The following is a 23,536-nucleotide window of genomic DNA, read 5'->3' on the forward strand; positions in this document are numbered from 1 at the left end:
TTTAGGGAGGTGTTGATTGGCTATTCCAAGGGTGTCAAGCACAGCCACCTGATCCTTCAGCACGATATTTTGCCTCTGTAGCATTTGAATCACAGCCTTCAATTCTTCAAGCGTTTTTTTTTTTTTCTGGGGTCTTCTAGACTGCTGCAGCCGCTTGATCCGCTTTCGAGTCTTTATGTGCTCCGAGGCAAACTTTGCTGCACGTGCTCTCAAGAAAGCTTTCTCCGGAGTGTCAACCTATAAAGCAGAATCAAAATTTAGTCACCTTCTACAATCACAAGCTGCTCGGTTCCAGCCACGTGTACTTTCTTCAGGGGTAACAAAAATGCAGGAGGTTCGCACTGAGGTGTAGGAACAAAAATTTCCTTTGCACTCGCCGTTGCGTGTGTTGCTGGACACCCATTTCCAAGCCGAGAGATCTGGCAGGGGCTCTCTCAGCTTGATGTGGAGGACACACACACTAAAAAATTTATTGGTTTATTGATAAAAAAAAGGCATACAAATGTTTTAAGTGTGTTAGAAAGAGTCATGGGTGTAAAATCAAGCTGATCCAGTCACTCAAGACCCCTTACCTATGCGCTGTAAATAGGTTGCAGTAATAAAAACATGCCAGAAATAAGCCATTCACATACACATGTGAAAGCTCTGGTGTTGTATGTTGTTTTCAGGTTAACCTTGCCTGCCTGCCTTACTTACCACCGCTTGTTTTCTCTTTTCTGGTGTTTGAACAGAACTCGAAGTTCGTGGAGGCAACATTCCCTGCACAGATTGATATTCAAAGGGCATTATTTGATTGCCAAGATATCCTTTGCCAGATTAAGAGAAGTATACGGTATACAGAAGATTATATTGTAGTGAAAGCTTGTAATTTTGCTCACATCGTGGCCATTGTCCGAAGATTCATTTTCCTACTGAAGCTTACCTAACAGAAAAGAAATGTCACAGTATATCAGCTATAATTGATTGCCAAGATATCCTTTGCCAGATTAAGAGAAGTATACGGTATACAGAAGAATATTTTGTGGTGACAGCTTGTAATTTTGCTCACATCGTGTCCATTGTCTGAAGATTAATTTTCCTATTGAAGCTTACCTAACAGAAAACAAATGTCACAGTATATCAGCCATAATCAGCACGCATATAATTTAAAGAATGGCAGTTAGCTTCCCCAGACAGCACATGGAAACCAAAAAGAGATAATTCTGTTGGGGTACAAACAGCAATTACCCATGTGAAAAGGTTTTTTACTTTTAACAACATCTCAAACATTTTCAAACAAATTAACACCGTGGAAAAAAGAAGAATGTATAATTCACTGTGCAACTCGCAAACCGATATTCTTTTACCTCTGCAAGGCCTCTCTGCCTTGATGGGAAGCAACACTGATATTACATTCTGAATGTACTGGATATTTCTAAAGACCCCAGAAAACAAAGCACTTATTTTAGTCCTTCCTTTTTTATCTACGTAATGTAGCAGCCAGCATTGGGGATTTTTAAAAACGGGAATTCTTAACATTCAGAGCTGCAACGGATATACATATGGCATGCAATGTTCCGCACCACCATGCAGGCTATGAAATGAATTGCAGTGCATATTTATGTTTGTTTAATTCTGCGTGTGTGTGAGCAAGGTTCTCATACATGCAATAAAGCTTCAGTAAGTGGACATTGGCATAGTTGCTGTGTCACTTGCCCATAAGGCCCTGGACGCGCATTAGTAGAGGTTTTCAGCCACATAGTCTCGGTGCATGCTCGCTGAGGCATAACATGTGCAATCAGGAAGAAAACAGTAGCACTGAAAATGCAAGACATTTGTCATGCAGTTGCATTTTTGTATTACAGCCGCATTGAAATTTAGTAGCTTGAGACAGTTGTTTATCATGGAAGTTTCTGCACTAAAATATATGCCCTAAGCCATAGCAAATATTGAACAAAAGCAGTTAATTCTGACAGGGGCATGTACCGACAGGAAAGCAGACTGTGTGCCTAGGAAAGGTCGTGAAGCTGGTAAGCACACAAAACCTTCAAGAGGAAGAATTCAATGTGCCGCATGTGCCAATTTTAGCACAGAAACTAAAATGCGGTGTACCAATTGCTTGCAGCCAAAGGCAGCTCACGTGATACCGCGCGACAAAAAACTCTTGCAGCTCCGATGCAGTGCACATGAAAGCTCTACAAAGACTAGAAAATGTGAAAAAAATTGTAAATTGTGGGGCACGTCACGAAGCGACACATTGTCGGTGAGGGACGCCGTAGTGAAGGGATCTGGATTAATTTCGACCACCCATAAGTCCGATATTTCACAGCACACTCCTGCCTTTCGCCTTCATCGAAAGGCGCGGCCGCGTTATTGAACCCGAGTCGTCGGCTCAGTCGCCTCGACGCTCCTACGTACCACTCCACCGGCGCAATAGGTGTTGAAAAACTACCGATATTCCTCCAAGGATTTGCATGATATAAGCTCTCTTCGCAGCCATTCTGTTACAAAAAGCGGTCGCTCGTAATGGGCAGCGGTTGCTGGTACTGTACTGTACATCAAATATTCAGCTCCGCGCTGTAGCAGTCGCGCTGCGACAATATATAACAGGCCAACATGCAGCGAGTGAATGAAGCGTCCTAAACCATTGCCCAAACTTAAGCGCGAACAGACGACGCACTCCGAAAAGTTCGCACTTGAATTTTTAATCAAGAATTACCCCGCATTGCCCGAAGGTGTTATAGCGGTATAGCAGGGTCCCGGATTCACGGATTGGCAAAAAAAAAAAAAAAAGTCTTCGTTTACAGCGCACACTTGAACCTCCGAAAGTCGATTCCACTGTTGCACAGTTTCAACGAAAAATGAATTCGCGAACAAGTTCGTCCTGGGACGGTACTCGCGAATTTTACAAGAATGGTCATGTCGTTTAGAAGCAGCAAGACTTTCCCACCTCAATAATAATAATAATAATAATAATAATAATAATAATAATAATAATAATAATAATAATAATAATAATTGGTTTTAGGGGAAAGGAAATGGCGCAGTATCTGTCTCATATATCGTTATACACCTGAACAGCGCTGTAAGGGAAGGTATAAGGAGGGAGTGAAAGAAGAAATGAAGAATGAGGTGCTCTAGTGGAGGGCTCCGGAATAATTTCGACCACCTGGGGATCTTTAACGTGCACTGACATCGCACAGCACACGGGCGCCTTAGCGTTTTGCCTCCATAAAACGCAGCCGGCACGGTCGGGTTCGAAACCGGGAACTCCGGATCAGTAGTCGAGCGCCCTAACCGCTGAACCACCGCGGCGGGGCTTCCACGTCAAGACATTATTCATTTCTGTACAACTATCCCTGCGCCCGGCCGTACCTGCCCGAGACGAATCTTGCTGCCCTGTTGTGAATCTGCTCCAATTGCTGTGCAGTGTCCCATACAGTAGAGGCGTATTAAATAAAGGGACGAACACAGGACAGAGAAAGTTTTGTTGAGATTTGGCCGTGAAAATTCATTAGCGGGAATTGAAACAGCTTGGCAGCGCCGTAGTTACAAGCGCACATAACCGAAAGACCCGGAATACAGATTGAAGTACTCTATTCAATCCATGCGCCAACATGAGTAATGGTTGCGTTTAATTTTGCGATTAGTTTCTTTTTATAATGCAAATTAAAATGCAATTTTTGCGGGCATGTTGCTTCAGGGAATTTAGCATGTCATCTCTCTTGCATAAAAGTTTATATAACAGGTGGAGAAACCTCTATGCCTAAAATAGAAGTTAGCAAGAAGTTGCAGCGTTGCAAGCGCTCCCTTTTAAATTTTGCATAGGTACGAATTTTCTTTAATAAGGATTGCCACACTAACTAATGTTTGTTTTTATTTGCGATTAGTTTAATTTACTTCAAATAAATTAGATTTTAAGCACGCAGAATACGAGTAAAGCTTGGACCACTGCAGTCAGTAGGGCTGCTTCAGAAAATTCAAATTGTCATCAATCTTGCATACTACTTTGTAAAATACATGGAGAGACAAACAGGGCATAGCACATGGCAAGAAGTTGTTGCTTTGCATGTGCCCTCTGTTCAAAGTTGCAAAGGTAAGTATTTTTTAAATACAATCCACCAACGCAAATAGTGTTTGAGTTTGCTATTAATCGTTTTTTTATTGTTGCAAATAAATCGTCTCTTTCGCAGGTAGACTGCTTAAGACAATTTGGCTTGTCATCTCTTTTGAAGAGAAATTTGTATAACATATGGAGAAACAAAACTAAAATAGCCCTTAGTTCGAAGTTGCAGTCCTGCTAGTGGCCTCTGATAAAAGTTGCAAAGGTACGTATTACCGAAAATATTGTCTGTTTTTATGTTACTATTAGTTTGTTTTTACTTATGGAAACTAAAAAAGAATTTAGGCAGATAGATACGTGGGACGTTTGTACTCCTGCTGTTAGCTGGGTTGCTTCAGACAATTAAACATTTCATATCTCTTGCATTCAACTTAATATACCAATGAAAAAACAAACACAACTTAGCACATTGCAAGAAGTTGTTGCTTTGGAAGTGCCCTCTGTTCAAAGTTGCAAAGGTAAGTTTTTTTACATCAAATCCGCCAAAGTAAATAATGCTTGCGCCTCAAAGTGCTTTAACTTGAACGGCATTTTGGAATGATAGCTACACTGGGCTACCAGTCGACCATTTTTCGGTAAATGGCAGAGGCCAGTTGGGATTCATTATGGCGGAGTGTCTCCCACTGGCGCTGATTAGATACACCCATGGGCTTGTTGTTGTTGTTGTGTGCTGCCATCTATCGGTACGCTGCAAAACTGCGAGACTCCTCGCGCAACGTCCGGAGCACAAGACAAGCGGCGCCGTTGGTACACCTATCTATTCTTACACCGTGCTCTCGGCCGTCACCGCGCGCTGTTGCGTAATATTTATAACGCGTAATCTTTAAGCAGCGACACCACAAACTGTGTACGCTCAGTGCGCGCGGCTGTGATATTTTGTTGCAGTGGGTGCCATCCCGTGTGGGAGTGCCAGGAAACGAAGCTGCTGACCGACTCGCCAAGGCAGTCCACTCCAACCCAGCAGCTCCAGTTTGTGAGGCTATCTCGGCCTTTGACGCAGCGCGTCACATACTGCGCCACAAGGTTGCACTTTGCCACCCAGACTCCCGCGTCGCATCCGGCAAGCTCCCAAAGCCTGTCCCGTACACTGCCTTCGGACGCGCGGCATACTCTTTACTCCTGCACATCAGGATTGGTTGTGTCTTCACGGCAGACCGACGCCACCGCCTCACGGGAGAGGCCGACACAAACTGTATTGACTGCGGAGAGACAGAAACAGTTGAGCACCTGCTCTGTGAGTGCCCCGTTCATGCTAACGTGCGCTCCATGATGCGCGCCGAATACAGCAAGCTCGGCCTGCCCTCTGCCACTGCCGGCGACCCAGTCTTCCCTGAGGCATCGCCACACAAAAGGAAAGCTGCCCTGTCCGCTCTCGTCTCCTTCGTCGATGAGGCAGGCCTTCGCAGGCGCATCTAGTGTCACCCAAGTGCTTTGTGCTGCGTGCTGTGAACACAAACCTTCTGTGCATTGTGCCCCAGTGTGCTGAATTTTCACCATCGCGCGCTACATTGTGTGTGCCCGCAAACCCCTTTCCAGAGACTCTTTGGCGTCTCCACTTCCCCTCCTCCTGCACTAAGAAACATACTGTGATCAATGAGTGCATGGGCGTCTTCTGACTCACACCAGTGCGCGTTTCGCAATGTGTGCCCGCCCACTGTTTCTCGTGCCTGTGTATCGCGCTTTTCGTGCCGCATTCTTCCGTGCACTTGCCGCCCTTTCCGCCTTCTGACCCGTCCTCTATTCTATCTCTTTAACTCCCCTCCCCTAACCCTGTGCAGTGCAGCGAAGGTGTTCTCCAAGAAACAGTTGCACGCCGCCGTGCACACAAATTTTTCGCCAACAACCAGAACCACTTACGACAGTTAAAAGGCAGAGCCTGGTGACACTCCCGTGTCAGCGTGTCACCAGGCACTGCAGTGTTAAAAATGTGGTGGAAGTAACGCCAAAATTTAGGCTTATAAAGTCGGGCCATTAGCAACGTTGTCGTTTTTGCTATGAAAAATCAAGCCACTAACAACAGCGTACTGTGTCATTATTGCAAAGGGCCAGAGAGCGGTGGGTGCGAGTAGCCCGAGTTTTTTTCTCGGTGGCGGCGAGTGGGCTTTCGAGGTGATGTGCTCGGCATTGCCTTGCGTCTGAAAGTCGCCTCGACTCGCCTCGCAGCGGTACGCACTCATTGACGATTTCTTCTGGATGTGTCGAATCGCCGTTTAGCGGAAATTTTTCTCTTCAAAGCTAGTGCAGTGATGCGGAGCGATCGGGCTGTGCGGCACAGAGCCGTCGTTTTCTGCAGCAGCCTACTGCATCCTTTCGAACTATGCAGACACGCAGAGGCTTTCAGCGTTTTCCACGTTGCCCTGCTGTGTGTCAAAAGGAAGTTTGCGTAGCAGGCGTAGAATAACACCGAGCGGCACGCTTTTGCGATCGTATTCCTCGGCGTCGGAAGGGCGTCCGGCGGCTCTACGCCCGTGCGAGGGGAACGACTGCGGCGGGCTGCGCGCTTTCGAGGCACCTTATTTCTCGAAACCCTTAAAATAACGGTCGTCCGGCCACTGCAGCCCGCAACGGCTCAGCGCTCTGCACTTGATCCCATTGCATTCGCTCGATCTTGTGTGTCTGAAATGGATCACCTTGCGCTTTGGTGTATATAATTATTGCGCTGTACCGACTGCTGCAACGCTAAACGCTCACCGTAAAATGCTTCTCTCTGTTACGCTCGCTTATTCTCGCTGGAATTTCACTCAGAGATGTTATACGACAGTATATACCAAGCTTATAAATCCGCGTCGTCGGGAGCGCAGGTGGCCCCCCCAAGTAGTATTCGCACAGTGCGAGTTTAGCACTGCAAAACTATGTATATATAGATTAAGTGAAAAACCTCTCTGAATGCACCGCTGCCATGCGCGCGAGAGCACATGAACCCTGTACAATACGCGCGCATGCAACTCAGCTTCAGTAGCATGGGGCTATTAATTGTTAACCCCGCAGCTACGCGGCCGGACCAAACCTAGCTCTGTCATACAGTTATTCTGCAGCATAACTTCAACGGTGCTCACCTAGTCGGTATTCTCAGTCAGCCGATGAATATCAACTTGGCTAACATATATGCACGTTCAGAATAAACGATACAGCGTAGCCGATACGACCTAGCTGTGCAACTTGCACCACCTTTCTCAACCTTGTTTACAAATCCCCAAGATATTGCTGCAGGAACTAAGGTGGAAATGGTTCTTCTTGGTCATATAAGCAAGAGGCCCCGTTGACCTACCTTAGTCTCCACCTCTTGTTGAAAGGATTTCATCAGTTCGTGCTGGCCTGCAGGGCCTGTTTACACAGTTTTGTGCATGTCCAAATGTATAATAGTGAAAGTAGAGCAGTGACACCATGTTGCATAGTCAGAAACATTTATTTGGGCTCTTGACCAACCAATACGGCCAGTAAGCAAATATAGGAGGCATTATTTACATTATCAGCGTGCAATCAAACAATAGTTAAATATACATGGTAAATGCTATGCACAAAAAAAAAAGGGGGATTCAGGGTTTACTAACCAGTCATTGACGAGTGTGAGCTGAACAAAAAATTTATCCGCAAAAACTAGCAGAGGATTCAGACTGAGGACTTATGACTATTGCAAGATTAAACTACTGGCCGCTGTGCATAGCCAGAACCCTCCTGAAACGATGATAACCCCTTCCCCCTCTCTCCCAAATGATGCTCCACTGGACATGCATTCCTTTGCCTCACTGTTTCGGAAGGAAACTCGGTAGCTATATGCCCGCTACTGGCCCTTAAACTGGGTAAGCTTCCTAAAAATTTGTCGCACATGGCTATCCTGGAAGCTTTCTGTGACCTTCTTGCCTACGTGATAGAGCCTATGTTTAAAAAGCACCCTGCAATGCTCTGCACTAGAAGGACATAATGATCCTCAAGCGGAAACATGTGGCCATGAAGCTCCAGAAACAGATCTTTGCTGGAATGAAACCAAAACTTCATGCACAAGGTTAGTTAACAAAGTTCTTGATGACAGGCTTTTACCGTGCAATGGCAATCGAACAAGAGACTCAGATTTACGACAGATTTTAATTACACTCTCTCTCTGATGGGTAGCTCAGCCCTCCGCTACTTTTTCTCTGAATGAAAGAGTATGTGTCACCCTGTGGTCGACATGCAAACAACGCTACCGCGTACTGGTCACACATCAGCTTAGTATGCAACTTGTGTGAAACGTAACCAGCCAGGTACGTCACTACTCTGTCTCCCCATTCAGTATTATGCTCTGAATGTGAGATACAGTCGTGATCTCTGGCTATTTGGTGCTGCGCAGCAGTGTCCGCATTCAAGATGCGTCTCCTGCCTTTTGACGCGTTTAGTGTCTCAGTTGCTGAAGCAATAATAGCACTACCGCACGACAAGATTGCTGCAGTTTCTAAAGGCAAGCAGTTCCCTGTTGCTACATCACCGAGCTCATTGTGAACTACTACTTTTCTGAAAGCAGCACGAAATTGTACAATAGTTGGGTGGTCGTGGCCTCTGTGGGACCTGATAAGTCCGAAAAAAAGTTCCAGGCAGTTTTGACAAATTTTGTGTTCCTATATATATTTGAGGAATTTCTTTTCCATGGCAGTGAAATTGTAGAGTGCAACTAAGCTTTTCATACATGTGGTGAAGTCTAAAAATCACGTTTTTTGTGCCGTCTCAATCATGCTGTGGCCACTGGTAGACTTGCTCAGTGATGACAGGTAAATGATGGAGGCTCTAAACATGGCTTCAACATCTTTGAAATTTCACTCATTTAAAACTTTCTTGAATCCCTTTTGCTGTATGGACCTTCAATTCAACGCATCAAAGGTATTGTTAATGCACCTCAAAAATTCTTCACTTGGCTGTGAGTCGGCAAAACCTTCTACTTTGAGCACTCGACATTCAGCAAGTGCTGTGGCCACAGAAGTGCTCATAACTTGGGCCGCACACCTGACCTTGCTCGGCTGCCTCTGCCATTGAATATGCGCTCTGTGCAGCTTGTTGGCCAAGTGAAGCCCTTCTTTTTGTTGCAAACTATGTAGCCGCTCAATATGCTGCCATGCCACCGTGTTTCCCTTGTTGATTTTTTGTGCGCTAGAGCATTTGTGACATGTTTTAACGTATGACAAGGGTCAAGAAATGCTGCCGCTGGTTTTTGGGTGGCAGGATGTGAGAATGTCGTCTTCAGTTGGTCTACATTTTTGAAGCTGCAGCCCAGCTCCTCTGACATGGCTGTATTTGCTGGAGCTCCATCGCCTGTTAGAGCTACAACCATTGCCCCAGCATCGTGGGCAAGAAGCAGGCTTTGTGTATATAACTAGATCAGCTCGCTGCTCGCCGAGAAGACCATCTACTAAAAAGTATCCGAGCGGCAGCTTCCACCGTCCGTTAATGGCTACTGCCATTACAACAAAAAGCAGCTTTTGCCTGTGGCAGGCAGTCACCATCAACTCCTGTGCCCTTGTCAGCAAACCCCTCAGAATTGCCCCTGTTCCACTGAACCTGCTGCCTGACTGACATTTCATCAGTCATCAGACTGCATACAGTTTGGTGGCCTCGGCTGCTCATCTCGGTGCATTTCATTTTTAGAGCATTGAATGCCTCAGTTGAAAAGCCAGCATTGCCATCTACAGTCTGATACCACTCTCGCAGTGTTCTTTGGTGGGGCAAGCAGGTGTCGAAGACCCGTCTCACGTAATTGTATGCTTGTGGCGAGTAGAAATTGAGTGACAGCGCAAAGGCCCTGAGCTCAGGTGAAAACTGCCTCGGCACATCCCGGCCAGGGCGCTTGGATATCTGTTTTTTAGGGAGGTGTTGATTGGCTATTCCAAGGGTGTCAAGCACAGCCACCTGATCCTTCAGCACGATATTTTGCCTCTGTAGCATTTGAATCACAGCCTTCAATTCTTCAAGCGTTTTTTTTTTTTTTCTGGGGTCTTCTAGACTGCTGCAGCCGCTTGATCCGCTTTCGAGTCTTTATGTGCTCCGAGGCAAACTTTGCTGCACGTGCTCTCAAGAAAGCTTTCTCCGGAGTGTCAACCTATAAAGCAGAATCAAAATTTAGTCACCTTCTACAATCACAAGCTGCTCGGTTCCAGCCACGTGTACTTTCTTCAGGGGTAACAAAAATGCAGGAGGTTCGCACTGAGGTGTAGGAACAAAAATTTCCTTTGCACTCGCCGTTGCGTGTGTTGCTGGACACCCATTTCCAAGCCGAGAGATCTGGCAGGGGCTCTCTCAGCTTGATGTGGAGGACACACACACTAAAAAATTTATTGGTTTATTGATAAAAAAAAGGCATACAAATGTTTTAAGTGTGTTAGAAAGAGTCATGGGTGTAAAATCAAGCTGATCCAGTCACTCAAGACCCCTTACCTATGCGCTGTAAATAGGTTGCAGTAATAAAAACATGCCAGAAATAAGCCATTCACATACACATGTGAAAGCTCTGGTGTTGTATGTTGTTTTCAGGTTAACCTTGCCTGCCTGCCTTACTTACCACCGCTTGTTTTCTCTTTTCTGGTGTTTGAACAGAACTCGAAGTTCGTGGAGGCAACATTCCCTGCACAGATTGATATTCAAAGGGCATTATTTGATTGCCAAGATATCCTTTGCCAGATTAAGAGAAGTATACGGTATACAGAAGATTATATTGTAGTGAAAGCTTGTAATTTTGCTCACATCGTGGCCATTGTCCGAAGATTCATTTTCCTACTGAAGCTTACCTAACAGAAAAGAAATGTCACAGTATATCAGCTATAATTGATTGCCAAGATATCCTTTGCCAGATTAAGAGAAGTATACGGTATACAGAAGAATATTTTGTGGTGACAGCTTGTAATTTTGCTCACATCGTGTCCATTGTCTGAAGATTAATTTTCCTATTGAAGCTTACCTAACAGAAAACAAATGTCACAGTATATCAGCCATAATCAGCACGCATATAATTTAAAGAATGGCAGTTAGCTTCCCCAGACAGCACATGGAAACCAAAAAGAGATAATTCTGTTGGGGTACAAACAGCAATTACCCATGTGAAAAGGTTTTTTACTTTTAACAACATCTCAAACATTTTCAAACAAATTAACACCGTGGAAAAAAGAAGAATGTATAATTCACTGTGCAACTCGCAAACCGATATTCTTTTACCTCTGCAAGGCCTCTCTGCCTTGATGGGAAGCAACACTGATATTACATTCTGAATGTACTGGATATTTCTAAAGACCCCAGAAAACAAAGCACTTATTTTAGTCCTTCCTTTTTTATCTACGTAATGTAGCAGCCAGCATTGGGGATTTTTAAAAACGGGAATTCTTAACATTCAGAGCTGCAACGGATATACATATGGCATGCAATGTTCCGCACCACCATGCAGGCTATGAAATGAATTGCAGTGCATATTTATGTTTGTTTAATTCTGCGTGTGTGTGAGCAAGGTTCTCATACATGCAATAAAGCTTCAGTAAGTGGACATTGGCATAGTTGCTGTGTCACTTGCCCATAAGGCCCTGGACGCGCATTAGTAGAGGTTTTCAGCCACATAGTCTCGGTGCATGCTCGCTGAGGCATAACATGTGCAATCAGGAAGAAAACAGTAGCACTGAAAATGCAAGACATTTGTCATGCAGTTGCATTTTTGTATTACAGCCGCATTGAAATTTAGTAGCTTGAGACAGTTGTTTATCATGGAAGTTTCTGCACTAAAATATATGCCCTAAGCCATAGCAAATATTGAACAAAAGCAGTTAATTCTGACAGGGGCATGTACCGACAGGAAAGCAGACTGTGTGCCTAGGAAAGGTCGTGAAGCTGGTAAGCACACAAAACCTTCAAGAGGAAGAATTCAATGTGCCGCATGTGCCAATTTTAGCACAGAAACTAAAATGCGGTGTACCAATTGCTTGCAGCCAAAGGCAGCTCACGTGATACCGCGCGACAAAAAACTCTTGCAGCTCCGATGCAGTGCACATGAAAGCTCTACAAAGACTAGAAAATGTGAAAAAAATTGTAAATTGTGGGGCACGTCACGAAGCGACACATTGTCGGTGAGGGACGCCGTAGTGAAGGGATCTGGATTAATTTCGACCACCCATAAGTCCGATATTTCACAGCACACTCCTGCCTTTCGCCTTCATCGAAAGGCGCGGCCGCGTTATTGAACCCGAGTCGTCGGCTCAGTCGCCTCGACGCTCCTACGTACCACTCCACCGGCGCAATAGGTGTTGAAAAACTACCGATATTCCTCCAAGGATTTGCATGATATAAGCTCTCTTCGCAGCCATTCTGTTACAAAAAGCGGTCGCTCGTAATGGGCAGCGGTTGCTGGTACTGTACTGTACATCAAATATTCAGCTCCGCGCTGTAGCAGTCGCGCTGCGACAATATATAACAGGCCAACATGCAGCGAGTGAATGAAGCGTCCTAAACCATTGCCCAAACTTAAGCGCGAACAGACGACGCACTCCGAAAAGTTCGCACTTGAATTTTTAATCAAGAATTACCCCGCATTGCCCGAAGGTGTTATAGCGGTATAGCAGGGTCCCGGATTCACGGATTGGCAAAAAAAAAAAAAAAAGTCTTCGTTTACAGCGCACACTTGAACCTCCGAAAGTCGATTCCACTGTTGCACAGTTTCAACGAAAAATGAATTCGCGAACAAGTTCGTCCTGGGACGGTACTCGCGAATTTTACAAGAATGGTCATGTCGTTTAGAAGCAGCAAGACTTTCCCACCTCAATAATAATAATAATAATAATAATAATAATAATAATAATAATAATAATAATAATAATAATAATAATAATAATAATAATAATAATAATAATAATTGGTTTTAGGGGAAAGGAAATGGCGCAGTATCTGTCTCATATATCGTTATACACCTGAACAGCGCTGTAAGGGAAGGTATAAGGAGGGAGTGAAAGAAGAAATGAAGAATGAGGTGCTCTAGTGGAGGGCTCCGGAATAATTTCGACCACCTGGGGATCTTTAACGTGCACTGACATCGCACAGCACACGGGCGCCTTAGCGTTTTGCCTCCATAAAACGCAGCCGGCACGGTCGGGTTCGAAACCGGGAACTCCGGATCAGTAGTCGAGCGCCCTAACCGCTGAACCACCGCGGCGGGGCTTCCACGTCAAGACATTATTCATTTCTGTACAACTATCCCTGCGCCCGGCCGTACCTGCCCGAGACGAATCTTGCTGCCCTGTTGTGAATCTGCTCCAATTGCTGTGCAGTGTCCCATACAGTAGAGGCGTATTAAATAAAGGGACGAACACAGGACAGAGAAAGTTTTGTTGAGATTTGGCCGTGAAAATTCATTAGCGGGAATTGAAACAGCTTGGCAGCGCCGTAGTTACAAGCGCACATAACCGAAAGACCCGGAATACAGATTGAAGTACTCTATTCAATCCATGCGCCAACATGAGTAATGGTTGCGTTTAATTTTGCGATTAGTTTCTTTTTATAATGCAAATTAAAATGCAATTTTTGCGGGCATGTTGCTTCAGGGAATTTAGCATGTCATCTCTCTTGCATAAAAGTTTATATAACAGGTGGAGAAACCTCTATGCCTAAAATAGAAGTTAGCAAGAAGTTGCAGCGTTGCAAGCGCTCCCTTTTAAATGTTGCATAGGTACGAATTTTCTTTAATAAGGATTGCCACACTAACTAATGTTTGTTTTTATTTGCGATTAGTTTAATTTACTTCAAATAAATTAGATTTTAAGCACGCAGAATACGAGTAAAGCTTGGACCACTGCAGTCAGTAGGGCTGCTTCAGACAATTCAAATTGTCATCAATCTTGCATACTACTTTGTAAAATACATGGAGAGACAAACAGGGCATAGCACATGGCAAGAAGTTGTTGCTTTGCATGTGCCCTCTGTTCAAAGTTGCAAAGGTAAGTATTTTTTAAATACAATCCACCAACGCAAATAGTGTTTGAGTTTGCTATTAATCGTTTTTTTATTGTTGCAAATAAATCGTCTCTTTCGCAGGTAGACTGCTTAAGACAATTTGGCTTGTCATCTCTTTTGAAGAGAAATTTGTATAACATATGGAGAAACAAAACTAAAATAGCCCTTAGTTCGAAGTTGCAGTCCTGCTAGTGGCCTCTGATAAAAGTTGCAAAGGTACGTATTACCGAAAATATTGTCTGTTTTTATGTTACTATTAGTTTGTTTTTACTTATGGAAACTAAAAAAGAATTTAGGCAGATAGATACGTGGGACGTTTGTACTCCTGCTGTTAGCTGGGTTGCTTCAGACAATTAAACATTTCATATCTCTTGCATTCAACTTAATATACCAATGAAAAAACAAACACAACTTAGCACATTGCAAGAAGTTGTTGCTTTGGAAGTGCCCTCTGTTCAAAGTTGCAAAGGTAAGTTTTTTTACATCAAATCCGCCAAAGTAAATAATGCTTGCGCCTCAAAGTGCTTTAACTTGAACGGCATTTTGGAATGATAGCTACACTGGGCTACCAGTCGACCATTTTTCGGTAAATGGCAGAGGCCAGTTGGGATTCATTATGGCGGAGTCTCTTAAGTGTCTCCCACTGGCGCTGATTAGATACACCCATGGGCTTGTTGTTGTTGTTGTGTGCTGCCATCTATCGGTACGCTGCAAAACTGCGAGACTCCTCGCGCAACGTCCGGAGCACAAGACAAGCGGCGCCGTTGGTACACCTATCTATTCTTACACCGTGCTCTCGGCCGTCACCGCGCGCTGTTGCGTAATATTTATAACGCGTAATCTTTAAGCAGCGACACCACAAACTGTGTACGCTCAGTGCGCGCGGCTGTGATATTTTGTTGCAGTGGGTGCCATCCCGTGTGGGAGTGCCAGGAAACGAAGCTGCTGACCGACTCGCCAAGGCAGTCCACTCCAACCCAGCAGCTCCAGTTTGTGAGGCTATCTCGGCCTTTGACGCAGCGCGTCACATACTGCGCCACAAGGTTGCACTTTGCCACCCAGACTCCCGCGTCGCATCCGGCAAGCTCCCAAAGCCTGTCCCGTACACTGCCTTCGGACGCGCGGCATACTCTTTACTCCTGCACATCAGGATTGGTTGTGTCTTCACGGCAGACCGACGCCACCGCCTCACGGGAGAGGCCGACACAAACTGTATTGACTGCGGAGAGACAGAAACAGTTGAGCACCTGCTCTGTGAGTGCCCCGTTCATGCTAACGTGCGCTCCATGATGCGCGCCGAATACAGCAAGCTCGGCCTGCCCTCTGCCACTGCCGGCGACCCAGTCTTCCCTGAGGCATCGCCACACAAAAGGAAAGCTGCCCTGTCCGCTCTCGTCTCCTTCGTCGATGAGGCAGGCCTTCGCAGGCGCATCTAGTGTCACCCAAGTGCTTTGTGCTGCGTGCTGTGAACACAAACCTTCTGTGCATTGTGCCCCAGTGTGCTGAATTTTCACCATCGCGCGCTACATTGTGTGTGCCCGCAAACCCCTTTCCAGAGACTCTTTGGCGTCTCCACTTCCCCTCCTCCTGCACTAAGAAACATACTGTGATCAATGAGTGCATGGGCGTCTTCTGACTCACACCAGTGCGCGTTTCGCAATGTGTGCCCGCCCACTGTTTCTCGTGCCTGTGTATCGCGCTTTTCGTGCCGCATTCTTCCGTGCACTTGCCGCCCTTTCCGCCTTCTGACCCGTCCTCTATTCTATCTCTTTAACTCCCCTCCCCTAACCCTGTGCAGTGCAGCGAAGGTGTTCTCCAAGAAACAGTTGCACGCCGCCGTGCACACAAATTTTTCGCCAACAACCAGAACCACTTACGACAGTTAAAAGGCAGAGCCTGGTGACACTCCCGTGTCAGCGTGTCACCAGGCACTGCAGTGTTAAAAATGTGGTGGAAGTAACGCCAAAATTTAGGCTTATAAAGTCGGGCCATTAGCAACGTTGTCGTTTTTGCTATGAAAAATCAAGCCACTAACAACAGCGTACTGTGTCATTATTGCAAAGGGCCAGAGAGCGGTGGGTGCGAGTAGCCCGAGTTTTTTTCTCGGTGGCGGCGAGTGGGCTTTCGAGGTGATGTGCTCGGCATTGCCTTGCGTCTGAAAGTCGCCTCGACTCGCCTCGCAGCGGTACGCACTCATTGACGATTTCTTCTGGATGTGTCGAATCGCCGTTTAGCGGAAATTTTTCTCTTCAAAGCTAGTGCAGTGATGCGGAGCGATCGGGCTGTGCGGCACAGAGCCGTCGTTTTCTGCAGCAGCCTACTGCATCCTTTCGAACTATGCAGACACGCAGAGGCTTTCAGCGTTTTCCACGTTGCCCTGCTGTGTGTCAAAAGGAAGTTTGCGTAGCAGGCGTAGAATAACACCGAGCGGCACGCTTTTGCGATCGTATTCCTCGGCGTCGGAAGGGCGTCCGGCGGCTCTACGCCCGTGCGAGGGGAACGACTGCGGCGGGCTGCGCGCTTTCGAGGCACCTTATTTCTCGAAACCCTTAAAATAACGGTCGTCCGGCCACTGCAGCCCGCAACGGCTCAGCGCTCTGCACTTGATCCCATTGCATTCGCTCGATCTTGTGTGTCTGAAATGGATCACCTTGCGCTTTGGTGTATATAATTATTGCGCTGTACCGACTGCTGCAACGCTAAACGCTCACCGTAAAATGCTTCTCTCTGTTACGCTCGCTTATTCTCGCTGGAATTTCACTCAGAGATGTTATACGACAGTATATACCAAGCTTATAAATCCGCGTCGTCGGGAGCGCAGGTGGCCCCCCCAAGTAGTATTCGCACAGTGCGAGTTTAGCACTGCAAAACTATGTATATATAGATTAAGTGAAAAACCTCTCTGAATGCACCGCTGCCATGCGCGCGAGAGCACATGAACCCTGTAAAATACGCGCGCATGCAACTCAGCTTCAGTAGCATGGGGCTATTAATTGTTAACCCCGCAGCTACGCGGCCGGACCAAACCTAGCTCTGTCATACAGTTATTCTGCAGCATAACTTCAACGGTGCTCACCTAGTCGGTATTCTCAGTCAGCCGATAAATATCAACTTGGCTAACATATATGCACGTTCAGAATAAACGATACAGCGTAGCCGATACGACCTAGCTGTGCAACTTGCACCACCTTTCTCAACCTTGTTTACAAATCCCCAAGATATTGCTGCAGGAACTAAGGTGGAAATGGTTCTTCTTGGTCATATAAGCAAGAGGCCCCGTTGACCTACCTTAGTCTCCACCTCTTGTGGAAAGGATTTCATCAGTTCGTGCTGGCCTGCAGGGCCTGTTTACACAGTTTTGTGCATGTCCAAATGTATAATAGTGAAAGTAGAGCAGTGACACCATGTTGCATAGTCAGAAACATTTATTTGGGCTCTTGACCAACCAATACGGCCAGTAAGCAAATATAGGAGGCATTATTTACATTATCAGCGTGCAATCAAACAATAGTTAAATATACATGGTAAATGCTATGCACAAAAAAAAAGGGGGATTCAGGGTTTACTAACCAGTCATTGACGAGTGTGAGCTGAACAAAAAATTTATCCGCAAAAACTAGCAGAGGATTCAGACTGAGGACTTATGACTATTGCAAGATTAAACTACTGGCCGCAGTGCATAGCCAGAACCCTCCTGAAACGATGATAACCCCTTCCCCCTTTCTCCCAAATGATGCTCCACTGGACATGCATTCCTTTGCCTCACTGTTTCGGAAGGAAACTCGGTAGCTATATGCCCGCTACTGGCCCTTAAACTGGGTAAGCTTCCTAAAAATTTGTCGCACATGGCTATCCTGGAAGCTTTCTGTGACCTTCTTGCCTACGTGATAGAGCCTATGTTTAAAAAGCACCCTGCAATGCTCTGCACTAGAAGGACATAATGATCCTCAGCGGAAACATGTGGCCATGAAGCTCCAGAAACAGATCTTTGCTGGAATGAAACCAAAACTTCATGCACAAGGTTAGTTAACAAAGTTCTTGATGACAGGCTTTTACCGTGCAATGGCAATCGAACAAGAGACTCAGATTTACGACAGATTTTAATTACACTCTCTCTCTGATGGGTAGCTCAGCCCTCCGCTACTTTTTCTCTGAATGAAAGAGTATGTGTCACCCTGTGGTCGAGATGCAAACAACGCTACCGCGCACTGGTCACACATCAGCTTAGTATGCAACTTGTGTGAAACGTTACCAGCCAGGTACGTCACTACTCTGTCTCCCCATTCAGTATTATGCTCTGGATGTGAGATACAGTCGTGATCTCTGGCTCTTTGGTGCTGCGCAGCAGTGTCCGCATTCAAGATGCGTCTCCTGCCTTTTGACGCGTTTAGTGTCTCAGTTGCTGAAGCAATAATAGCACTACCGCACGACAAGATTGCTGCAGTTTCTAAAGGCAAGCAGTTCCCTGTTGCTACATCACCGAGCTCATTGTGAACTACTACTTTTCTGAAAGCAGCACGAAATTGTACAATAGTTGGGTGGTCGTGGCCTCTGTGGGACCTGATAAGTCCGAAAAAAAGTTTCAGGCAGTTTTGACAAATTTTGTGTGCCTATATATATTTGAGGACTTTCTTTTCCATGACAGTGAAATTGTAGAGTGCAAGTAGGCTTTTCATACATGTGGTGAAATCTAAAAATCCCGTTTTTTGTGCCGTCTCAATCATGCTGTGGCCACTGGTAGACTTGCTCAGTGATGACAGGTAAATGATGGAGGCTCTAAACATGGCTTCAACATCTTTGAAATTTCACTCATTTAAAACTTTCTTGAATCCCTTTTGCTGTATGGACCTTCAATTCAACGCATCAAAGGTATTGTTAATGCACCTCAAAAATTCTTCACTTGGCTGTGAGTCGGCAAAACCTTCTACTTTGAGCACTCGACATTCAGCAAGTGCTGTGGCCACAGAAGTGCTCATAACTTGGGCCGCACACCTGACCTTGCTCGGCTGCCTCTGCCATTGAATATGCGCTCTGTGCAGCTTGTTGGCCAAGTGAAGCCCTTCTTTTTGTTGCAAACTATGTAGCCGCTCAATATGCTGCCATGCCACCGTGTTTCCCTTGTTGATTTTTTGTGCGCTAGAGCATTTGTGACATGTTTTAACGTATGACAAGGGTCAAGAAATGCTGCCGCTGGTTTTTGGGTGGCAGGATGAGAGAATGTCGTCTTCAGTTGGTCTACATTTTTGAAGCTGCAGCCCAGCTCCTCTGACATGGCTGTATTTGCTGGAGCTCCATCGCCTGTTAGAGCTACAACCATTGCCCCAGCATCGTGGGCAAGAAGCAGGCTTTGTGTATATAACTAGATCAGCTCGCTGCTCGCCGAGAAGACCATCTACTAAAAAGTATCCGAGCGGCAGCTTCCACCGTCCGTTAATGGCTACTGCCATTACAACAAAAAGCAGCTTTTGCCTGTGGCAGGCAGTCACCATCAACTCCTGTGCCCTTGTCAGCAAACCCCTCAGAATTGCCCCTGTTCCACTGAACCTGCTGCCTGACTGACATTTCATCAGTCATCAGACTGCATACAGTTTGGTGGCCTCGGCTGCTCATCTCGGTGCATTTCATTTTTAGAGCATTGAATGCCTCAGTTGAAAAGCCAGCATTGCCATCTACAGTCTGATACCACTCTCGCAGTGTTCTTTGGTGGGGCAAGCAGGTGTCGAAGACCTGTCTCACGTAATTGTATGCTTGTGGCGAGTAGAAATTGAGTGACAGCGCAAAGGCCCTGAGCTCAGGTGAAAACTGCCTCGGCACATCCCGGCCAGGGCGCTTGGATATCTGTTTTTTAGGGAGGTGTTGATTGGCTATTCCAAGGGTGTCAAGCACAGCCACCTGATCCTTCAGCACGATATTTTGCCTCTGTAGCATTTGAATCACAGCCTTCAATTCTTCAAGCGTTTTTTTTTTTTTCTGGGGTCTTCTAGACTGCTGCAGCCGCTTGATCCGCTTTCGAGTCTTTATGTGCTCCGAGGCAAACTTTGCTGCACGTGCTCTCAAGAAAGCTTTCTCCGGAGTGTCAACCTATAAAGCAGAATCAAAATTTAGTCACCTTCTACAATCACAAGCTGCTCGGTTCCAGCCACGTGTACTTTCTTCAGGGGTAACAAAAATGCAGGAGGTTCGCACTGAGGTGTAGGAACAAAAATTTCCTTTGCACTCGCCGTTGCGTGTGTTGCTGGACACCCATTTCCAAGCCGAGAGATCTGGCAGGGGCTCCCTCAGCTTGATGTGGAGGACACACACACTAAAAAACTGATTGGTTTATTGATAAAAAAAAGGCATACAAATGTTTTAAGTGTGTTAGCAAGAGTCATGGGTATAAAATCAAGCTGATCCAGTCACTCAAGACCCCTTACCTATGCGCTGTAAATAGGTTGCAGTAATAAAAACATGCCAGAAATAAGCCATTCACATACACAGGTGAAAGCTCTGGTGTTGTATGTTGTTTTCAGGTTAACCTTGCCTGCCTGCCTTACTTACCACCGCTTGTTTTCTCTTTTCTAGTGTTTGAACAGAACTCGAAGTTTGTGGAGGCAACATTCCCTGCACAGATTTTATATTCAAAGGGCATTATTTGATTGCCAAGATATCCTTTGCCAGATTAAGAGAAGTATACGGTATACAGAAGATTATTTTGTAGTGACAGCTTGTAATTTTGCTCACATCGTGTCCATTGTCCGAAGATTCATTTTCCTACTGAAGCTTACCTAACAGAAAATAAATGTCACAGTATATCAGCCATAATCAGCACGCATATAATTTAAAGAATGGCAGTTAGCTTCCCCAGACAGCACATGGAAAACAAAAAGAGATAATTCTGTTGGGGTACAAACAGCAATTACCCATGTGAAAAGGTTTTTTACTTTAACAACATCTCAAACATTTTCAAACAAATTAACACCGTGGAAAAAAGAAGAATGTATAATTCACTGTGCAACTCGCAAACCGGTATTCTTTTACCTCTGCAAGGCCTCTCTGCCTTGGTGGGAAGCAACACTGATATTACATTCTGAATCTACTGGATATTTTTAAAGACCCCATAAAACAAAGCACTTATTTTAGTCCTTCCTTTTTTATCTACGTAATGTAGCAGCCAGCATTGGGGATTCAAAAACGGGAATTCTTAACATTCAGAGCTGCAACGGATATACATATGGCATGCAACATTCCGCACCACCATGCAGGCTCTGAAATGAAATCAGTGCATATTTATGTTTGTTTAATTCTGCGTGTGTGTGAGCAAGGTTTTCATACATGCAATAAAGCTTCAGTAAGTGGACATTGGCATAGTTGCTGTGTCACTTGCCCATTAAGGCCCTGGACGCGCATTAGTAGAGGTTTTCAGCCACATAGTCTCGGTGCATGCTCGCTGAGGCATAACATGTGCAATCAGGAAGAAAACAGTATCACTGAAAATGCAAGACATGTGTCATGCAGTTGCATTTTTGTATTACAGCCGCATTGAAATTTAGTAGCTTGAGACAGTTGTTTATCATGGAAGTTTCTGCAATAAATATGCCCTAAGCCATAGCAAATATTGAACAAAAGCAGTTAATTCTGACAGGGGCATGTACCGACAGGAAAGCAGACTATGTGCCTAGGAAAGGTCGTGAAGCTGGTAAGCACACAAAACTTTCTAGAGGAAGAACTCAACGTGCCGCATGTGCCAATTTTGGCACAGAAACTAAAATGCGGTGTACCAATTGCTTGCAGCCAAAGGCAGGTCACGTGATACCGCGCGGGAAGAAACCCTTGCAGCTCCGATACAGTGCACATGAAAGCTCTACAAAGACTAGAAAATGTGAAAAAAATTGTAAATTGTGGGACACGTCACGAAGCGACACGTTGTCGGTGAGGGACGCCGTAGTGAAGGGATCTGGATTAATTTCGACCACCCGTAAGTCCGATATTTCACAGCACACTCCTGCCTTTCGCCTTCATCGAAAGGCGCGGCCGCGTTATTGAACCCGAGTCGTCGGCTCAGTCGCCTCGAGCGCTCCTACGTACCACTGAACCGGCGCAACAGGTGTAGAAAAACTACCGATATTCCTCCAAGGATTTGCATGATATAAGCTCTCTTCGCAGCCATTCTGTTACAAAACGCGGTCGCTCGTAATGGGCAGCGGTTGCTGGTACTGTACTGTACATCAAATATTCAGCTCCGCGCTGTAGCAGTCGCGCTGCGACAATATATAACAGGCCAACTTGCAGCGAGTGAATGAAGCGTCCTAAACCACTGCCCAAACTTAAGCGCGAACAGACGACGCACTCCGAAAAGTTCGCACTTGAATTTTTAATCAAGAATTACCCCGCATTGCCCGAAGGTGTTATAGCAGTATAGCAGGGTCCCGGATTCACGGATTGGCAAAAAAAAAAAAAAAAGTCTTCGTTTGCAGCGCACACTTGAACCTCCGAAAGTCGATTCCACCGTTGCACAGTTTCAACGAAAAATGAATTCGCGAACAAGTTCGTCCTGGGACGGTACTCGCGAATTTTACAAGAATGGTCATGTCGTTTAGAAGCAGCAAGACTTTCCCACCTCAATAATAATAATAATAATTGGTTTTAGGGGAAAGGAAATGGCGCAGTATCTGTCTTATATATCGTTAGACACCTGACCAGCGCTGCAAGGGAAGGGATAAGGAGGGAGTGAATAATAATAATAATAATTGGTTTTTGGTGGAAAGGAAATGGCGCAGTATCTGTCTCATATATCGTTGGACACCTGAACCGCGCCGTAAGGGAAGGGTAAAGGAGGGAGTGAAAGAAGAAAGGAAGAGAGAGGTGCCGTAGTGGAGGGCTCCGGAATAATTTCGACCACCTGGGGATCTTTAACGTGCACTGACATCGCACAGCACACGGGCGCCTTAGCGTTTTTCCTCCATAAAAACGCAGCCGCCGCGGTCGGGTTCGAACCCGGGAACCCCGGATCGGTAGTCGAGCGCCCTAACCACTGAGCCACCGCGGCGGGGCGGAGTGAAAGAAGAAATGAAGAATGAGGTGCTCTAGTGGAGGGCTCCGGAATAATTTCGACCACCTGGGGATCTTTAACGTGCACTGACATCGCACAGCACACGGGCGCCTTAGCGTTTTGCCTCCATAAAAACGCAGCCGGCACGGTCGGGTTCGAAACCGGGAACTCCAGATCAGAAGTCGAGCGCCCTAACCGCTGAGCCACCGCGGCGGGGCTTCCGCGTCAAGACATTATTCATATCTGTACAACTATCCCTGCGCACAGGCCGTACCTGCCCGAGACGAATCTTGCTGCCCTGTTGTGAATTTGCTCCAATTGCTGTGCAGTGTCCCATACAGTAGAGGTGTATTAAATAAAGGGACGAACACCGGCCAGAGAAAGTTTTGTTGAGATTTGGCCGTGAAAATTCATTAGCGGGAATTGAAACTGCTTGGCAGCGCCGTAGTTACAAGCGC

At 45.8% G+C, this 23,536-nt stretch overlaps 2 long non-coding RNA genes across 2 annotated transcripts; both read right to left on the bottom strand.

Annotated features, from left to right (window-relative positions):
- Nucleotides 1-462: 462 nt before the first annotated feature.
- LOC144126290 (uncharacterized) lies at nt 463-2,092 on the bottom strand. The gene is made up of 2 exons (XR_013313475.1): nt 1,093-2,092; nt 463-922 (listed from the first exon to the last, which is right to left on the bottom strand). It is a non-coding gene; the product is annotated as an uncharacterized LOC144126290 (long non-coding RNA).
- Nucleotides 2,093-10,391: 8,299 nt separating this feature from the next.
- LOC144126291 (uncharacterized) lies at nt 10,392-12,022 on the bottom strand. Its single transcript, XR_013313476.1, has 2 exons — nt 11,022-12,022; nt 10,392-10,851 (listed from the first exon to the last, which is right to left on the bottom strand). It is a non-coding gene; the product is annotated as an uncharacterized LOC144126291 (long non-coding RNA).
- Between the last annotated feature and the right edge of the window lie 11,514 nt (nt 12,023-23,536).

Source organism: Amblyomma americanum, chromosome 3 (assembly GCF_052857255.1).
Source record: "Amblyomma americanum isolate KBUSLIRL-KWMA chromosome 3, ASM5285725v1, whole genome shotgun sequence".
NCBI lineage: Eukaryota > Metazoa > Arthropoda > Arachnida > Ixodida > Ixodidae > Amblyomma > Amblyomma americanum.